The sequence below is a fragment of the Cryptomeria japonica genome, chromosome 5, assembly GCF_030272615.1.
Source record: "Cryptomeria japonica chromosome 5, Sugi_1.0, whole genome shotgun sequence".
NCBI lineage: Eukaryota > Viridiplantae > Streptophyta > Pinopsida > Cupressales > Cupressaceae > Cryptomeria > Cryptomeria japonica.
Genome location: NC_081409.1, coordinates 124,093,908 through 124,112,472, shown reverse-complemented (window position 1 = coordinate 124,112,472; position 18,565 = coordinate 124,093,908).

Genomic DNA, 18,565 nt, shown 5'->3' with positions numbered 1-18,565 from the left:
TAAACAAGCGATAGATATTAGATTATTTTATAATTAGAGAAAAGAACAAAACTATCTTGAGAGTTATATATTTTAGATCATTAGTAAAGAAAATAGTTTAATTTATGAATTAGTTCCATGCAATAGAGGTCATGATGATTATTTGAAATTTCATTGAAAAGCCATATAAGTATGTGCATTATGAATTATCATTTTATTTTATACCCGCTATAGAAAATTACAAAATTCAGTTAGTTGAATTTTTAAATCATGGGAAACACATGTTAGTATCAAACTAAACATGTTATTCAAGAAAATAAGTAGATAGTCAAGAACATATGGAAAGATAGAGAACTTATGCATTCTAAACTTGGAAATTTGAAACCATAGAAAAGAGAATACAAGTTAATGCATGATTGCGCTATTTGGATATTATGAGAAATAGATAAAAGAATGTGTACTCATAAATTCTATTTTTCTCTATATGCTAAATATGCATACATATGCTACACCTTCTTATTTTTAATTCTCATCCTTGATTTATATGAAAAGATAGAATCGAAAGATTGCTTTCTTATTGGATATAATTGATTTTAAATGAAAGATTGCTTTCTTATTGGATATAATTGATTTTAAATGAAAGATTGTTTCTTCTATATTTACTTGAAAAGATAGAAGTGAAAGATTGTTTTCTTATTAGATGCAATTGGTTGTCAACGAAAGATTGTTTCTTCTATATCTCTGAAACGAAAGGTTGTTTTCCTTACGAATGTAATTTTATCATGCAAGAAATGGGAAGCTAGAAAAATTGTCTTCTGTGTACTTCTCCTGATTTTATATGAATACTTGAAAAGCTAGATATGTTTGTGTTTGTGGGAAAGTTACCTTCCGGGATGGGTGCCAAATGTGGAATCATAAAGAGAATAGTTTTCTTTTCCAAACTATCTTTTATTGCTATGCATGGCATTATATCGACCGAGTAACTTACTGACAATTGAAATAAATTGTTTATTTATGCTCTCTACCATATCCTTGATTGATCTTGCTTGTTTTTTAATGAAATTAGAAAATAGAAAATGCATGTATCATTCTAGGCACGCACCAGATTTCATATTGTCTATAAACTTCTTTTTGCTAAGAAATTCATGTAGGGTCGAGTATTCTTGATTGACCAACAATTTTGGGGAAGTGTAAGCTTCAAGGCTGGGTGGAAAAAGCCCCTGAATTTTGGTCTCATATTCATTCTAAAGATTGCATTGAAGATGGCTTTGGATTGCAGATCAATGGACACATCTCATCCTTTACTTTATATTCTCTTGTTATTTGAACTTAAGGCATTGGAAAGTCCTAAGTTTTATATGTAGATATGAGTGAGATACTACTACATTTTCTTATTGAATAAAGAATCTTTATCTCTTTTTAGAAATCTCGTGTTTATAAGGACATCATTGGAAATGATCATTTTGAGCTAAGAATGGAATAATGGAAGAAAGTAGAATTATTAAAAGAATTATGAGTTTATTAAGAATAGAGAGTATTTCATTTTATTATTGAATTTAGAACATTTTACGTCTTTACATTTTGGTATCAGAGCGCTGGGTTTGAAACACTAGGGCCTATGACCATTACGCTAAAGAAACATTCCTTAATACAAGAATTATTGAATTGCAATGGGTTCTAGAACTACTGGAGTTGGACCAAGTAACATGAATGAAAGAATTGACCAAATTCTTGATCTTTTGAATCAGTAGAATGCTAGGAGGGATGGAATTGAATAAGAAGCTCGAAGAGTTGGTGAGGTTCGAAATGAACAACCTTGACAGGAAGAACAACTTAGTAATAATTTTCCTAGAGTTGAGGAACAACCTAATCATTGAGTTAGGATTGAAGGGGATCTAGCTAAAGACTTGAAAAGGACAACCCCACCTAATTTCAATGTTAAGACCATTGGTGGTGGTGATAAAGCTTAGGGAATTGAGATGGAGAAGTATTTTAAACTAAGTTGTAACATGTCAAATGAAACTAAAGTAGTATGGCCTGCTTATTAGCTTATTGGAGAAGTTGCAACATGGTGGGACAATGAGAAATTTGATAAGGGAAAGGGAATCTCGCCTACCAAGTTTCGTGAAAACAAGACTAGTCTGACTATCCTTAACAAGGAGATGAAAGAAAACAAGGAATGACTATATGAGCATCTTCCTTATGAGTTGATAGCAATTAGTTCATATGAGTCAGAAGGATATACCCCACTGATTCCATGAGTAGAGATATATATCTATGTGATATCATATTTTTTAAACAACGATAAATAAAGTCGTTATTTTGCTAAATCAGAATGGTGCTAGAATAGGCGGAGGAAGAGTGTCTACTAGACTTAGCACATTTAAATGGACACATATCATGGATAACAGCCTCCTGAATGGAGATGAGCACTTTTAAGTATGTTTCTTATATAGCAGAGTTGTAGTTGAGGTCTTATTTAATACAACAATGACAGTTATCATAAGAACCTAGATGCATTGGAGGCTTGAATTGTTAAACTATGTTCCTAGACTAGTATTATTCAAAATTGTTCTTGTGAAAGATATAGATACTATTCTATTATACTCTATGTCTGTAGTAGGTATTATATGGATAGAAATTATGGATATTATGGATGAAACCTTCATAAGGACTTCTTTTTCTATTTTATGCTCAAGTTTTGTGATCCTTGTCGACACAATGGAAAAACTGTTGGTACTATGTTTGATATTCTCTCTAGCATACTTTGGAAAGTAAACCCCAAGGTGTTGTATCACTCCCTCAAATGTGACTACTCTTAGTCACACAGTTCATGATATATATCCAGTTTGATGCTTTATTTGGTTTATTGATGAATTCTTTGGTTTTTGGTTATTTGGATTTGGCTTTTCTTAAGCCAATCATATTTTTCTTTTGTAAGCAGACGAGTCACCAATTTTCTATCTCTATTTTTGTGGCCCTTGGTCACACTTGACCTATTGTTTCATTATGCACATTTTATAATTTATTGTTAAAATTGATCGTTGTTCTCTTAATCCTTATGGTGGCTAAGGAACCCCTGATAGAATGTACAAGGGAGTAGAAGTTGAAGAGTATGCCAAGTATAATTGTTTGTATTAGTTAGGACAAAAATACCATGTATGTGTAAAACTATTAGTTTGAGTGACTTCAATATGAGAAATAAGTGTGTAGATCTCGTAAAGATATGCATATAATATATATATATATATATATATATAGAAGATAAACAAATTTGTGTTCCTACTTTCCTAAGATCATAAGTTTGTGATGGAGTCTTGGACATCCAAGTACAAGTGGTATTTGACGAAAACATATTCTGAGTTAGTTGAGTATGGGTTGCATTAGCAGATGCTCAACATATGCTATTACATTAAGTTTTTTTATTATTATGATTGCCTTGTTAATTGTCAGTTAAAGGTGTACCTAGTAGTTTCAAAATCTTTTTGGGTTGTTAAAAGTCAAAGGACTGAAGCAAAGTTAGTTGGTTGGAATATTTGGAATTAAAAGAGAGTCGAATGATGAATTCTCTTAGAGCAAGAAAATCTTTATCTACCATAGTTAATCTAAAGTCAAACTTGAGATAGTAATTGCTGTGAAATCCCTTGGAAGAGAAACATTACCTAAGGGTTAAGTAAGCCTTGGAGTTAGATTTTTCAAATCATTGGAACTTGATGGTATTTTGAGATACCAAAGGAGGATGTAAATTTCAAAGGCATAAATTCGAGGAAGTTAAAATTGGTTAAGGTATACAATACACCTTATACAAAACTTTCGGGAGTGACAAAGATGGTAACTAAATTAAGGACTTTGTATTTTTAATCCAAACTTAGGAAAAGAGACTGATTGAGTATGTGGCACAGTTTATGGAATGCAAGCGAGTGAAAGCTGAGCATCTTCATCCAGCAGGAGTTTTATTTCAACATGTCATACCTGAGTATAAGTGACAAGTAATCAGTATGGATTTATCCAAGGGTTTCCTATGAGAAAGAACAAGCGTGATACCATTTCGGTTATTGTCAACAAATTTACAAAAGTTGCACATTTTGTAACTAGAAATCTTAAGGATGAATCGTTGAATCTTGCGAAGAAATTTGTTCAAGAGATATTCCAATTGCATGGTGTACTAGAAATCATTATTTCAGATAAGAATACTAGGATGACATCTAGATTTTGGATAACATTGAATGTAGCTTTGGGAACCAGACTGAACTTTAGTTCGGCATATCATCTCAGACTGATGGCCAAACGAAAAGGATTAATCAGATTATGGAAGATCTTTTACGGATATATTGCATGGATCAGCAGTACAAGTGGAAGGAGTATTTGCCTTTGGTTGAGTTTGTGTATAACAACTCCCTTCATGCATCTTTAGGGATGACACCTTTTGAGGCACTCTATGGACGAAAGTGTCGCACACCTATTAGTTGGGATAAAATGGAAGATAGGATCATTATTGGTCCTGATTTACTCAAAGAAATGGATGAGCAGATGAAGTTGATCAGGATAAGATTGAAAGAGGCAACTGATAGACAAAAAATCTATGCTGATAGAAACAGGACTTTCAAACAGTTTCCTGCAGGAGATAAAGTATTTTTGAGGGACAAGCCTCATAAGAGTTCTATCTCATTTGGGAAATCATCAAAGTTGGCACCAAGATATGTGGGACCCTTTGATGTGCTGGAAGTTATTAATCCAATCGCTTATAGATTAGCTTTACCACCTACTCTAGCTCAAATCCATAATGTTTTCCATGTTTATTTGTTGAAACCTTATCATCTCGATGCATGTCATATTCTTGATTGGTTATCTTTATAGGTACAAGATCCAGGTGTGGTGCTAGTGAAGCCCATCAAAATCCTAGATCAACATAGCATAAAGCTACGTAGCAGAGATTTCATTCATTATAAGGTCCAGTGGTACCAATATTCTGAAGATAGTGCTACATGGGATGATTCTGAGATGATTGACCATCATTTCCCTCTTTCTTATAGTAGTATTTGCTTAGTGCATGAGATACCTTGGTACTCTAGTTTGATTTACATGTTGTGAATTTGGATAGCATGGATGTTATTGTTATTGTTTACGTTTTGATTTGAGACTATGATAAATGGTTAATTTTTTATGATGTTGAGATACCATGTGCATATTGATAGATAATAAGACATCGGGACGATGTCTCTTTCAAGTGGGGAAGGATGTCATGAACCCTATTTATCTATAATAATTTTAAAAAAATAATGGTTATTTTTCATTTATGGAATTGAAATAGAATTGTTAGTGAAATAAATGATAATAAAATAAGAATTCAAATTCAATGAAAAGATCTACATTACGTTATTTGAATGCAATTGAATGATGACTATTATTTTTATGAAACTGGGGATCGTCATTGCTAATGAGCAATTGAATGCAAGTGAATTCAGGAACAGGTGAACGCGGATGAAGGTGAGAACATGGTTCAGGTAGAGTTGTCTTAGCTCATGGACTTTGATAGAATAGATGGAATCTCACTCACCACTTTAGAATACTTATGTGTGCATTTGATATATAATTGGAGTTTGTGATAGAATTAGAATTGAATTTTTATGATTGATAGTGAAATATTATGCTTTATTGTTAAAAGAGATGTATTTTGTTTAATGATTTAAAAATGAATAATGACCATATGATTTCACATTCCTTTGTGCAGATATGTGTGATTTAGTGAACTATATATATTTATTTTCTTCCTTATAAATGTACTATATATATGTGTGTGTATGCGTGTGTGTGTCTATATATAGATACACACACACACACACATATATATACATATATATATATATATATATATATATATATGTATATATATGTGTATATATATGAGTTCGAATAATGATTCGATCATACATGTAAATGTGTATGTAATTATAATATATATATATCTAATTATCATGAGATTTAATTACCTTACTTCACGAATTTTGTTTATACATATACATAATCATTTGAGATTATGTATATATATGTAAGTATATATTATGACTGATATACACATACATATAAGTATATGATTATATTATGTCATTAATTGTTAATTAAACTTGAATTGATTTATTCATATATATATATACACGTATATATATGTATATATATATATATATACATATATACATGTGTATGTACATTATTACATGGCTGACTTTTCTTGGAATTATGATAAATGCTGAAGAAGTTGATATTGAGGAAGCTCGACCTGCATGACATATTGCAATCATTGAAACTTAGAGTTATATAAATATTAGAGGGAGTCGATTTAGGAAGAATCAACACAGCATGTATGTAATAATAAAGCATATCATACATTGTAGGGAGGAAGTCGATAAGTATATCAATAATGCAATTAAACAAACACATTGTGTTTGAGTTTAACTCAAACTGTGCTGATTAATATATGCATGAAAGCAACATATTTGAAAGCCACATATCCAATATGGTGGCGGGTTCTCACTGTGAGTCATAGTCAACAAACCATGCATGATATGAGGGAAGTTGATATGGAATCATAGAGACTTAGAAACCATTTGCAAGGGATTTGATATTAATATTAACCACGTAGCAAAACATATTCATAGTGTTCAAATTAAACACAAACTTTGCAAAGAACCACAACCACATTGTGAAGTTTACAGACTGCATATATAGTGTATACCATTGAAACAAGCCTACGTGGCTAACTGAACTGTTAGACATGGAAGTAAACTGTTAGACTAAGCAATTGTCTAGCCCACATAACAACACTAGAAATAGTGAACTTAATGACTTGAGCAGTTTGGTGTCATGTAGTAGATAATGAATATCATTGCATGGAGAATATATAAGTGTTCAAAACTATTTAGGATTGTGATGCTACAGTTAAACAATGTGTGGTGTCACTTAGATACCAATAAATCAGTCTACCACTATGAGAGATTGGCTCAAAAATAGGAATTAATATAGATTTGATGACTATATATATAGACTGTTGATTTTGGAGAAAGAGATAGGGAGAAATATGCAGAGAATATAGATGAAATAATAGAGAATAGATAAGATAGAACAAATAATAGAGAATGGAATATAAAGTAGTGAATAGAGAAGAGAGGTGAAGGAATAGAGAGGAGAGAACTCGAGGGATTAAACAACATAGAGGTTTGGAAATCTAGATGTATTGCAGACAGAATTGGAGAAGATCATCATTGATCATATCAGTCTTGACTCAAATTTTAGAGGTAGGCTCTTAAGCGAGCGATAGATATTAGATTGTTTTATAATTTTAGAGAGAAGAACAAAATTATCTTGAGAGTTGTATATTTTAGATCATTAGTAAAGAAAGGAGTTTAATTTCTGAATTAGTTCCTTGCAATAGAGGTCACGATGATTAAAATTTTGTTGAAAAGCCATATAAGTATGTGCATTATGAATTATCATTTTATTTTATACCCACTATGGAAAATTACTAACTTCAATTAGTTGAATTCATAAATAATGGAAAACACAAGATAGTATCAAACTAAACCTGTTATTCAAGAAAAGAAGTAGATAGTCAAGAACATATGGAAAGATAGAGAACTTATGCATTCTAAACTTGGAAATTTGAAACCATAGAAAAGAGAATACAAGTTAATGCATGATTAAGCTATTTGGATTTTATGAGAAATAGGTAAAAGAATGTGTACTCATAATTTCTATTTTTGTCTATATGCTAAATTTGCATATATGTGCTACACCTTCTTATTTTTAATTCTTATCCTAAGATTTACTTGAAAAGATATAAGTGAAAGATTGCTTTCTTATTGGATATAATTGATTTTAAATGAAAGATTGTTTCTTCTATATTTACTTGAAAAGATAGAAGTGAAAGATTGTTTTCTTATTAGATGAAATTGGTCATAAGCGAAAGATTGTTTCTTCTATATCTCTTAAATGAAAGATTGTTTATTTTATATCTCTTAAACAAAAGGTTATTTTCCTTAAGAATGTATTTTTATCATGCGAGAAATGGGAAGCTAGAAAAATTGTCTTCTATGTACTTCTCCTAATTTTATATGAATACTTGAAAAACTAGATATGTTTGTGTTTGTGGGAAAGTTACCTTTTGGGATAGGTGCCTAATGTGGAATCATAGAGAGAATGGTTTGCTTTTCCAAAATATCTTTTATTGCTATGCATGGCATTATACTCAGATGACTAACTTATTGACCATTGAAATAGATGGATTTATTTATGCTCTCTACTATATCCTTGATTGATCTTTCTTGTTTCTTAATGGAATTAGAAAATAGAAAATGCATGTATCATTCTAGGCACGCACCTGATTCCATCTTGTCTATCGAATTCTTTTTACTAAGCAATTCGTGCAGGGTCGGGTATTCTTGATTGAGAAAGAATTCCGGGGAAGTGTAAGCTTCAAGGTTGGGTGGAAAAAGCACCTGAATCTTGGTCTCGTCTTCATTCTAAAGATTGCATTGAAGATGGCTTTGGATTGCAGATCAATGGATACATCTCATCCTTTACTTTATATTCTCTGGTTATTTGAACTTAAGACATCAGAAAGTCCTAAGTTTTATATGTAGATATGAGTGAGATACTACTACATTTTCTTATTGAATAAAGAGTCTTTATCTCTTTTTAGAAATCTCATGTTTATAATGACATCATTAGAAATGATCATTTTGATCTAAGAATGGAATAATGAAATAAAATAGACTTATTAAAGGAATCATGAGTTTATTTAAGAATAAAAAGTATTTCATTTTATTATTGAATTTAGAATGTTTTATGTCTTCACATGAGTAGGAAAGGAAAAAATTAGCCTTGTACTAGTAGTTTAAAACAATTCATTCTCCTTCACAACAAAGGCTAGCCATAGAAGCACCACCTAAGACAAAGGGAACATGTTTAATTACTTGAATGAAGAAGGTGTAGTTAGTTTCTGAGTATGAATTTGGTTCTCAAAGAGGAGGAAACATATACACTATGTTGGATGATCCTTCTTATGCTATGCTCACTCATGGAAAAAACAATTCAAATAGAGCTTTTCCAAGTTCTATTCTTCTCCTAAAATTAATACTTCACCATTTACTTCTTAGAAACCTTTAGATGATTCTCTCAATGTGCATAATCCCGAATCTTCTAAAAAAGATTACCAATACATTTGATGTTGTTTATTTGTGTAAAAGCTTTAATATACAAATCTTATCTGCTAAATATTTGAAACTATGTCCTACTGAGCTTGACCATTTGGTAAAATATGTGAAATATTAACCTACTGAAGCCAATCTATTTTGTAATGACCAAATGGTTAATAATGAAATCTCCTCTTTTGGTTATTGCTCAAGAACCAGAGACCTTACCTCTACTAGCTCTGATGAAAATCCTAATCCCTTTTATGTGTCTTTGTATATCAATTGTTATAGCTTGAGTACATATATCATAGACTGAAAAGCCTCTAATAATGTGATGTCAACCAATGTTTCTCAAGCTTTAGGATTATCTTTAACAAAGGCATTTGGAAAATATTCTCTATGGAATCTAAATAGGTACCTTTGGTTGGGTAGATCAAAGATGTCAAACTCTCTCTTGCATCTCACCCAAAAAAAGGCTCAATTTGACCATCTTTGAAGAAAATATTCCTACTAGTTATGGTATGTTGTTGAGTATATTTTTAATATAAACTCAAGAGGGGAGATACACATGCATTGGTCTCATGCCTTGATTCCTCTTAGAAATAAAAAGGTGTGCCTAGAACTAGAGTCTAAAGCTTAAATACACATTTTTTAAGTCCAATGATCCCATATCTCAAATTCTATATGAGGAATTAGAATTTAGGAATTACACATTGTTCATAGATGGTGGAAGTGAAGAATATTTTCTTGGCCTATATATTTCCTCAGACTTGTAGACACTAGAGTTTGATGGTGGTTGCTCAAACTCAAGATCAACCATTGGAGTTGTGTTCATTTCACCAAATAGAGAAAAATCCCCTTCCTCATACATGTTGCAATTCAAGAATACAAATAATATAGCTAAGTATGAAGCCATATTTCTAGCATTAATAGTTTCCAAATAATTGGAGACAATAAGCTGATTATCGAACAACTAATAAAAATTTTTACTATTAAAAATGAAATATTACAACACTACATAAATAGGACATGGGATTAAATTGAGTTCTTTGACACATTTTCGATTGAAGAAATGAATAGAGATTAGAATACTACCCGATCAACTCATTAACAATCTCTACATCTTTACTACTTGCATAGCTTGACTTTGAAAATGACTATTATAGAATAGAAATGATATATAGGCCTAACATTCCAAACAATTTGTATTTTTAGTAGCCCTTTAAGAGTGACAAGAACATTAATGACTTCTTGGAAAATGCAAAAATGTTTGTTAGCTCCAACTTTGAAGGAAGAACATTTGAATGCTAGATATTTGTCCTTATAGTAAACAAAAATTAGGAGAAGGTGTTTTTCAACTAAAAGGTAATAAAATAGCTAAAGGTATGGTCTTTTTGGAAGATTTATTTGATATGCATGCTAGAGTTGTCAAAAAGAAAATAAGTTGTCAAAAGGAAGATTTATTTGATAGGCATGCTAGATTTATTTAAGTTTCATTTTGCAAGACAAATATCTTTAGAATTATCCCAAAAAATTGTTTTACTCCTCTTTTATTTTTCCTTCGATCTCGAGTGTATTGAATTTCTTGATCATCTGGAATAATCATCTCAGACCATATTTATTTTGTAGAGATAGTTGGGTTGAAAATTGTGCATTTAGAAATTATATTCATTTGAGACCCTGGCCAACCTTTTGGAACCAAGGTTTGGGAAGCTGGCTAAATATTATATGGTTGGTGACCCAAATGCATGGAGATGGATTTCTATCAAGAATAATTGTGGTGTATTGGTTGATACCTACAAGGAAGTTCAACATAAGTTTGATAATTGGTTTATCTCCAGTAATGAGGATTAAAAAGTAGGAGGAGAATGTTGATGACATTGTGTCGATTAGATCAACCTACTTAGGTGCATTGATTGATGCCTACAAGGAGGTTCAACACAAGATTGATGATTGCCCTCTCTCTAATAATGAGGATTAAAAAGTTGTAGAAGGGGAAATTTGATAGCACTATGTCAATTAAATTGACTTACTTATTCTTATTCCATAGAGAGACCATTGAGCATAAGGGAGCTATTATCTTAATCCAAAATAAGGTGAACCTTCTTAAAGCCAATGCCTTCCCATGAGTGGCTTGGAAGTGTAGAGATCTAAACTATCATAGAGTACAACTTATGGGGTATTACTATTCTTCCAATTATATTTTATGTTTAAGGAAAGTAGTGAGGATAATGATTATCTTTCTTTACACTATGAATTTGCAACAAAAATATGGAATTCATTTTTGCAAAAATGGGGTATTGAATGGACAATTCCACATAATCTCCCTAATATTTTTGACTGTTTGAAATTTATGTTTTCTAGCCTTAGCTTGTGATTCAATTGGAATTCAATAACTACCATCATCATTCGGCCTATTTGGTTGGAAAGGAATGGGAGAATTTTTAAGGATAACAAAAGAATAGTTAGTAGCATGTGGGGCCTAGTGGAGACCTCTTTAGGTGAACTTGGAAGTGTTCATATTATAAGGATGATTTGAAAGTGAGAGAGGAAGAGATGGCTTGAGTAGATATTTGGTTGAATTTTATGTAGTTTGGTGAGAGGTGGCATGATGGTAAATCTAAATTTCTCACAGTCTTTGGCAAATGTCATAATGCCAACTAGGTCAAGTTAAACTTTAATTGTGTTGCCAAGTTGAACCTAAGAAGGGCTAGTGGTAGAAAAATGGGTGTATGCATGAAGTTGTGGTACCAAAAAGTTGCCACACTTCAAAACAAAAATTAAAAATGGCATAATGTGTGCGCCCTATAATGTGAGTGCACTATAAGCCGCATGTGTTATAGGGAACATGCATTGTTTTATTTTTCTATCAAAACCCTATTGCCCACGTTTTAAGCATCATTTTTCTTTACCAGACCCGCATTTTGGTGATTTTATGTTCCTTTGTTTTGCACTCACCCTTTGTAGAAGCAAGATATTGGGCCTCAAGTTGTCCATTTGTCATCAAAATGCCGCCACAACATTGAAGAGCTGGAAGAGGTATGTATTTTTGTTTTCTTATTGTAATTTTTTTATTAATTTGAAGATTAAACTAGGTGTCTTGATTTAAATTTATTTTAATTGTCAGGAATTGAGATTGCACAAGAAAAAGTTGAAAACACTCAATCACCTCCTTGTGAAGACCATAATGAAGAAAAAGCACATAAAGAACCTCCTTCAGTCCCCAGACATCCTATAGGTACACAAGAAAACCTATTAGGGAAAATAGAAATAGCTAGAAAGAGCTTGAAGATTTAATCACAAGGCTAAAAGACCCCACTAGAACAAACTCCCATAGGACAAACCTTGCCAATTCTCTGCAATCTATTGTATCTCACATACAATCTATGAGTGGGAAATAAATTATTGGTCCAATAAAAAGGAAGAGAAAAAATAATTTTATGCTGACAAATTATCATATGCGGCAGTGAAGAAAAAGAAAATTAACAAATTTGAATTTTATGAACCCTCGAACGAATCAACCTTTACACCTTGGATGCAGGAGGTTCACTATCCATTAGTGTCACCATGAATGGGTTAAGAAATTTTTTTGGGATATGTGGTGGATGGTAGTTGATCAGCCCCCATGCAATAATCATGAGGTACCCCAATACGTTTTGAGGAAACTGTACTGTGAGTTTGTCATTAATGAGATCCCAAACTATTTTGATTAAATTCTAGATTTCTAAAGTAGAGGTGGTGGCTCCTCACATGATAGAGTGGGTGCACAGCGTGACCCAAATCTCCCACCAAGACCCTTGGCCAGACCTATGGTGGAGCATGTCATTATGCCTTCCATTGTGAAGGATAGTGTTTGGGTCAAAACTCTAGACTCCATTAGCTCACTCACTCATACGCTTATATAGTATGCCAAGCCTCTAGTAGAGGGTGAAAGATCAGTGTTCTTCTGAATAATCTTCTTGTTGATTTTATCCAGATCCTCCATGATGAATTTGGAGGTACCCAATTCCTGGTTCCGGCTCCTAGTCCTAGTACAAGGACACGAACTAGTCTTCCCACTAGCAACACTTTGACCACCCTCTAAAACATTCTTTTTCTATTTTCCCCCCAAGGAGGATCACTAGCTATGGGTTTGGTTCTATAGTCGGCCATCATGGCATTGATTTTCTCCAAACCTTTAGCATTGTTACTCATCACCTCCCTATTGATTTCCACCTAATTATTTAGGCAGCCTTTGATGCCATACACATACTCCTCCAGCTTATCAATTTTGCGCTCATGGAAGATCTTCATAGTTTCAACATCCTAAGAAATTTTTGAATCATGCTCATGATTTTCTTAGTTTTACTAGGCCTAGGGGAGTCCATAAAGGTTTCAATAATTCCTTTGATTCCATCTTTCAGAGATCCAATTTCCTTATCCACCCACTTCCAACATTTTTCTTGGCCTCTAGTGCCCTCCATATTCAGGTCTTCTAGCTTCTTCTCCCCCTTTTTCTCCCCTTCTTTTTCCTTATTCACAGTCCCTTGTTTCTTGTTATCCACATTGATGGGAATGTCTGACCTAATCTCGGGGTCCTTGTCTTTGGACCCACTTGACTTGGTCAATTTTCCAAATTCCACTAATTCATTACCAATTTCATGTGTACTATCCATATGTTGAAAAATTTGTAAATGTTGCAATCCACCACAATGAACACATGTGCCATCCAAGGAACACTTATTGTAATATAGTTGACCACCCACTCTTTCAGATAAGATGGTAGATATTAATTCCCTTGAATATGTTGGTGGACCATTTATGTTGCATTCCTGCAAAACATTGTTAGCATGCAAATCTATACATATGTGTCGATAAACATCAAAATGGTTAGAAAATTCCATATGTACTCTACAACAACAAGTTGTGCATGTGTGATTTATTTTGATATAATAAGGCTTTACCATTTCAAAGAATCTTTGACTAATTTTAATTAGAGGATACATACATTGAAACTTGGCAAAACATTGTGTTTGAGTCATATCCAAAAAAAGTTTCGGATGTGGATCGCGGATTTTACTACCAATCCTCCTTCTTACAAAATCTCTTTGATTAGGAGAAACCCTTCTATTATTCTTCCAAAAATATTCAATTAGGGATCTCAAGGCTTCAACAATTGCTTTATCTATCCACGGTAATCTAATGGAGAATGCCCATAACTCATTGCTATATGAATCCTCCACTCTTTGTCGCCTTCCCATCGCTCTCATTAGAGTTTGTCTACTTATCTTTAATTGTTTACTTGTCTTTCTAATTAGGTCAGATTTAGTAGTTTGAGTGCTTACAATTGTTGATGTAATGACACATCGTGTGGCATTACTATCTTTTGTGTGTGAGTTAGAACCCATAGTATCATATGCATTCATCAAATTCTTCACAATAGATTTTTCGCTTGATTCAATCGATGTATTTAGCCCAAGGATCTTCATTATGGGCATAAATTTCAGATTTATTATCATTTCAACAAATAGTTGACATCTTCCTATCTCATTTAAAGGCTCAAAAAATATTTTCCATATCCAGTTAGCATGTGTTTGACAAGTACACTTCAGAAGCTTGTCAACCATTGGTTTCAAAACATTAGCATCAATATCAATCAAATACTTAAGATTTCTATGCAAAAATCTAGGAGGTGTTCTCAAACTGTGAGATGCCTGAACATTAGGAATGTCAACAACATTAGGGATAGATGGCATACCTTCAAACGAAGATGAAAATGATGATATACCTTGAAATTGAGGTGTAAAAGATGGTGTAACTCCAACACTTGATGTCAATTGTGATGTACTTGCAATGTCAAATGTCATAGAGGGAGTGCATTCAATATGAGATGTTGTAGACACCAATCGTGTGCCAATAAGAGATGGTGTGCCTTCAACTTGAGATGTAAAAGATGGTGTGCCTTCAACATGAATTGTGGTGGATGAAATGCTCTCAACCTCGGGTTTCAATTGTCTCATTGCACGAAGGTTTTGCATTCGTTGCCTTTGTGTGGCCAATTATATCTCTCTCTTATATTGGATGGATATTTCATGCTCCTCTTCAATTGTTACCTCTTCTTCTATGGTATTCAATTTCCTTGCTTCATGAAGTTTCCTCATTCCTTCTCTTTTTTTTGTATTCTTTGCTTCACGCTCTTTCGGTGTTATATCTTTTGGTCATTTCCCTGACATGATGATGATTTCTACATGTACATGCACATAAAAGAGAATAAAGTTAGTTCATATAGAGAGTTCAAGAGGTGTAAGAAGGGGCAGTCCTAATGCATCTATGACTATCCTAATGATGTTAGGGCAGTCCTAATGCATCTATGACTGTCATAATGGCGTTAGGGCAGTCCTAATGAAATAAGGTTTGGTCAATTTAATTATAGGTGATTCAATTAAAGTAAGGATGATTCAATTTAAGAACGTGGTTGGTTGTCCATTTCATTATCATTGAAATTGGTCATATTAACTAGGAGCATGTAACATAATCAAAATAAAACCTAACTTAAACATAAATTATAAAAGAAGAACAAAATCAAATGGATATTATAAATTACAAATTATGCATATGTTAAAATGGATATATGAAATTGTAAACTATTTCATATTCTTTTTTAAAATTATTTCATAAGATCTTAAAAAGGATGTATGAAATTTTGTTTTAAACCACTAAACAAATAATTTTCTTATGCAACTTCCTCCAAATTCATTGTCAAATCTAATGTAAATCTAATCGGATTATAATTAATTTTGAAAAAGAACACTTCTATTATAAAATTTAAACAAAATAAAACTTAATAAGTATTTGAATTATAAAAACATGAAAATGTTACCTCAAATAGTCAAATTTGATCTAAAAAATTGTTATCTTCCTCTTCGACATTGTCAATAAAAAGGAGGCAGAGCTCTGATGAAATATATAAAATAACCTTTCGTCAAGTGTTAATACCATGGAAAAGCATTTTTTTGTCTGATCATGCGCAAAAAGAAGACAAAAACAGAGAATGTGGGCCCAGATCACAGGTCAAGGGTCCCATATAACCATTTTTTAGTGCAGCTCATTTGGCTAGAGTCAAATATGGTGCTAGCCAAATGACTTCCATTGAAATTTTATAACCTTTGATAAATTTGGAAAAATGTTGGAGAGGGATACGAGGAAAATAAAAAGAGATAAGGAAGGTGAAAAGTGAGAGACAAACACAAACACTTGACCCTCACCCATAAAACGTTTGGCCTCAATCAAAAACTCCAAACTCTATACAAATACTCCAAAAAGTCAAGTATACGTCAAATACTCTAAACCATGTAATTAATACCCTTAACCCTATACACTATACTCTATACCCTATACTTGATAGCCACAACCATACAACTTAAAGTTCATTTAAACCCTATAACAAATACCCTTAACCGTATAACCCGATATGCTAAATCATTGACCCTATATAATAACTATAAACCGTATAACCCCATATGCTAAGAGTGGAAGAAATGAGGAAGAAAGTGAGCAAGATACCTACAAAGAGTAGAGAGAGTGTAAGAAAGTGAGGGAAATACCTAGAGAGGGAAGGAAGTGAGGAAAAAAGTGAGGTTGAGAGACCTATAGACACTTGAGCGAGGTGAGAGACAAAAAAATATGAGGTAAGGATGGCGGGTGAGATATGGAGGGAGGGGGGAATAAAAGGGGTGCAACACTTAGAGAGGGAGGGAGAAAGAAGAGAAGGGAAATAAGAAAAGGGAGAGAGAGAGAGGGAGAGAGAGAGAGAGAGAGAGAGAGAGAGAGAGAGAGAGAGAGAGAGAGAGAGAGAGAGAGAAGGGGGGGTCGTGGGAGACTTAGAAATAGGGGTAAGGAGGGAATGGGATAAAGAGTGTGCAAAGAGAAGTGGGGAGAGACCTAGAGAGGGGAAGGAGTGAGGAAGAAAGTGAGGGGGATACCTAGAGAGAGGAGAGAGTGAGGAAGAAAGTGAGGGACAAACCTAGAGAGGGAAGGGAGTGAGGTTGAGAGAATTGGGTATAAAGGACATAGAGGGGAAGGGAGGTGAAAGGCCATAAGGAGGATGAGGGGGATACAAAGGTAAACATGAAGGGAACGAGATGCTTAGAGATAAAGGACATAGAAGGGAAGGGAGACTTGAGAGGCATAGAGGACAGAGAGAGGTGGGATAGTTGGCGATAAATCATATTGAGGGGAAGGGAGGTGAGAGGCCTAGAGGGGAGAGAGAGTTGGGAGACTTAGGGATAAAGGACATAGAGGGGAAGGGAGGTGAGAGGCACAAAAGGGAGAGAGAGGTGATATGGGGGTTTAAGGTGGGTGGGGGGGATAGATAGGTAAACATGAAGAAAGTGGGGGAGAGACCTAGAGAGAGGAGGGAGTGAGAAATAAATTGAGGAATAGAGGTGAGAGAGGGAATGAGATGGGTGTAAGGATGGAGAGGGAGATAGAGAGGGATAAGGGAATAAGGGAATTGTGAGAGCTAGAGAGGGGAGGGACAAAGAAGAGTATAGATAGAAGAATGAAGAGAGAGAAGAGGTAAGGGGAGATAGAGAATAGGAGATCTAGTTCATAGAGAGAGATGGAACTACAAGGGAAGGAAAAGAAAGGTAGATCAATAGGGATATTCAACTAGAGAGTTAGATTTTGAGAGGTGAGATACCTAGAGGGGAGAGAGGGGTGAGATGGGGGTTTAAGGAGGGTGGGGGGATATAGAGGTAAACACGAAGGGAACATGAGACTTGGTGAAAAGGCATAGAAGGGAAGTGAGGTGAGAGGTCTAGAGAGGAGAGATAGGTACTGAGGTTTAAGGAGGGTTAGGGATAGAGAGGTAAACATGAAGGGAGTGAGAGACTTGGAGATAAAGGACATAGAGGAGAAGGGAGGTCAAATTCCTAGAGGGGAGAGAGAGGTGAGATGGGTGTTTGAGGAGGGTGGGGGGATAGAGATGTAAACATGAATGGAATGACATACTTATTGATAAAGAACATAGACAAGAAGAGAGGTGAGAAGGCTAGATGAGAGATTAAGGAGCATGAGGGGGATATAGAGGTAAACATGAAGGGAATGAGATACTTGGGGATAAAGGACATAGAGGGGAAGGGGAATGAGAGGCCTAGAGGGGAGAGAGAGGTGGGAGACTTGGGGATAAAGGACATAGAGGGGAAAGGAGATGGGAGGCCTAGAGGGGAGGGAGAGGAGAAATGGGAGTTTGAGGAGGGTGGTGGGGATAGAGAGGTAAACATGAATGGAATGAGATGCTTAGGGATAAAGGACATAGAGGGGAAGGGAGGTGAGAGGCACAGAGGGGAGAGAGAGGTGAGATGGGATTTTAAGGAGGGTGGGGGGGATAGAGAGGTATACATGAGAGAAATTTAGGA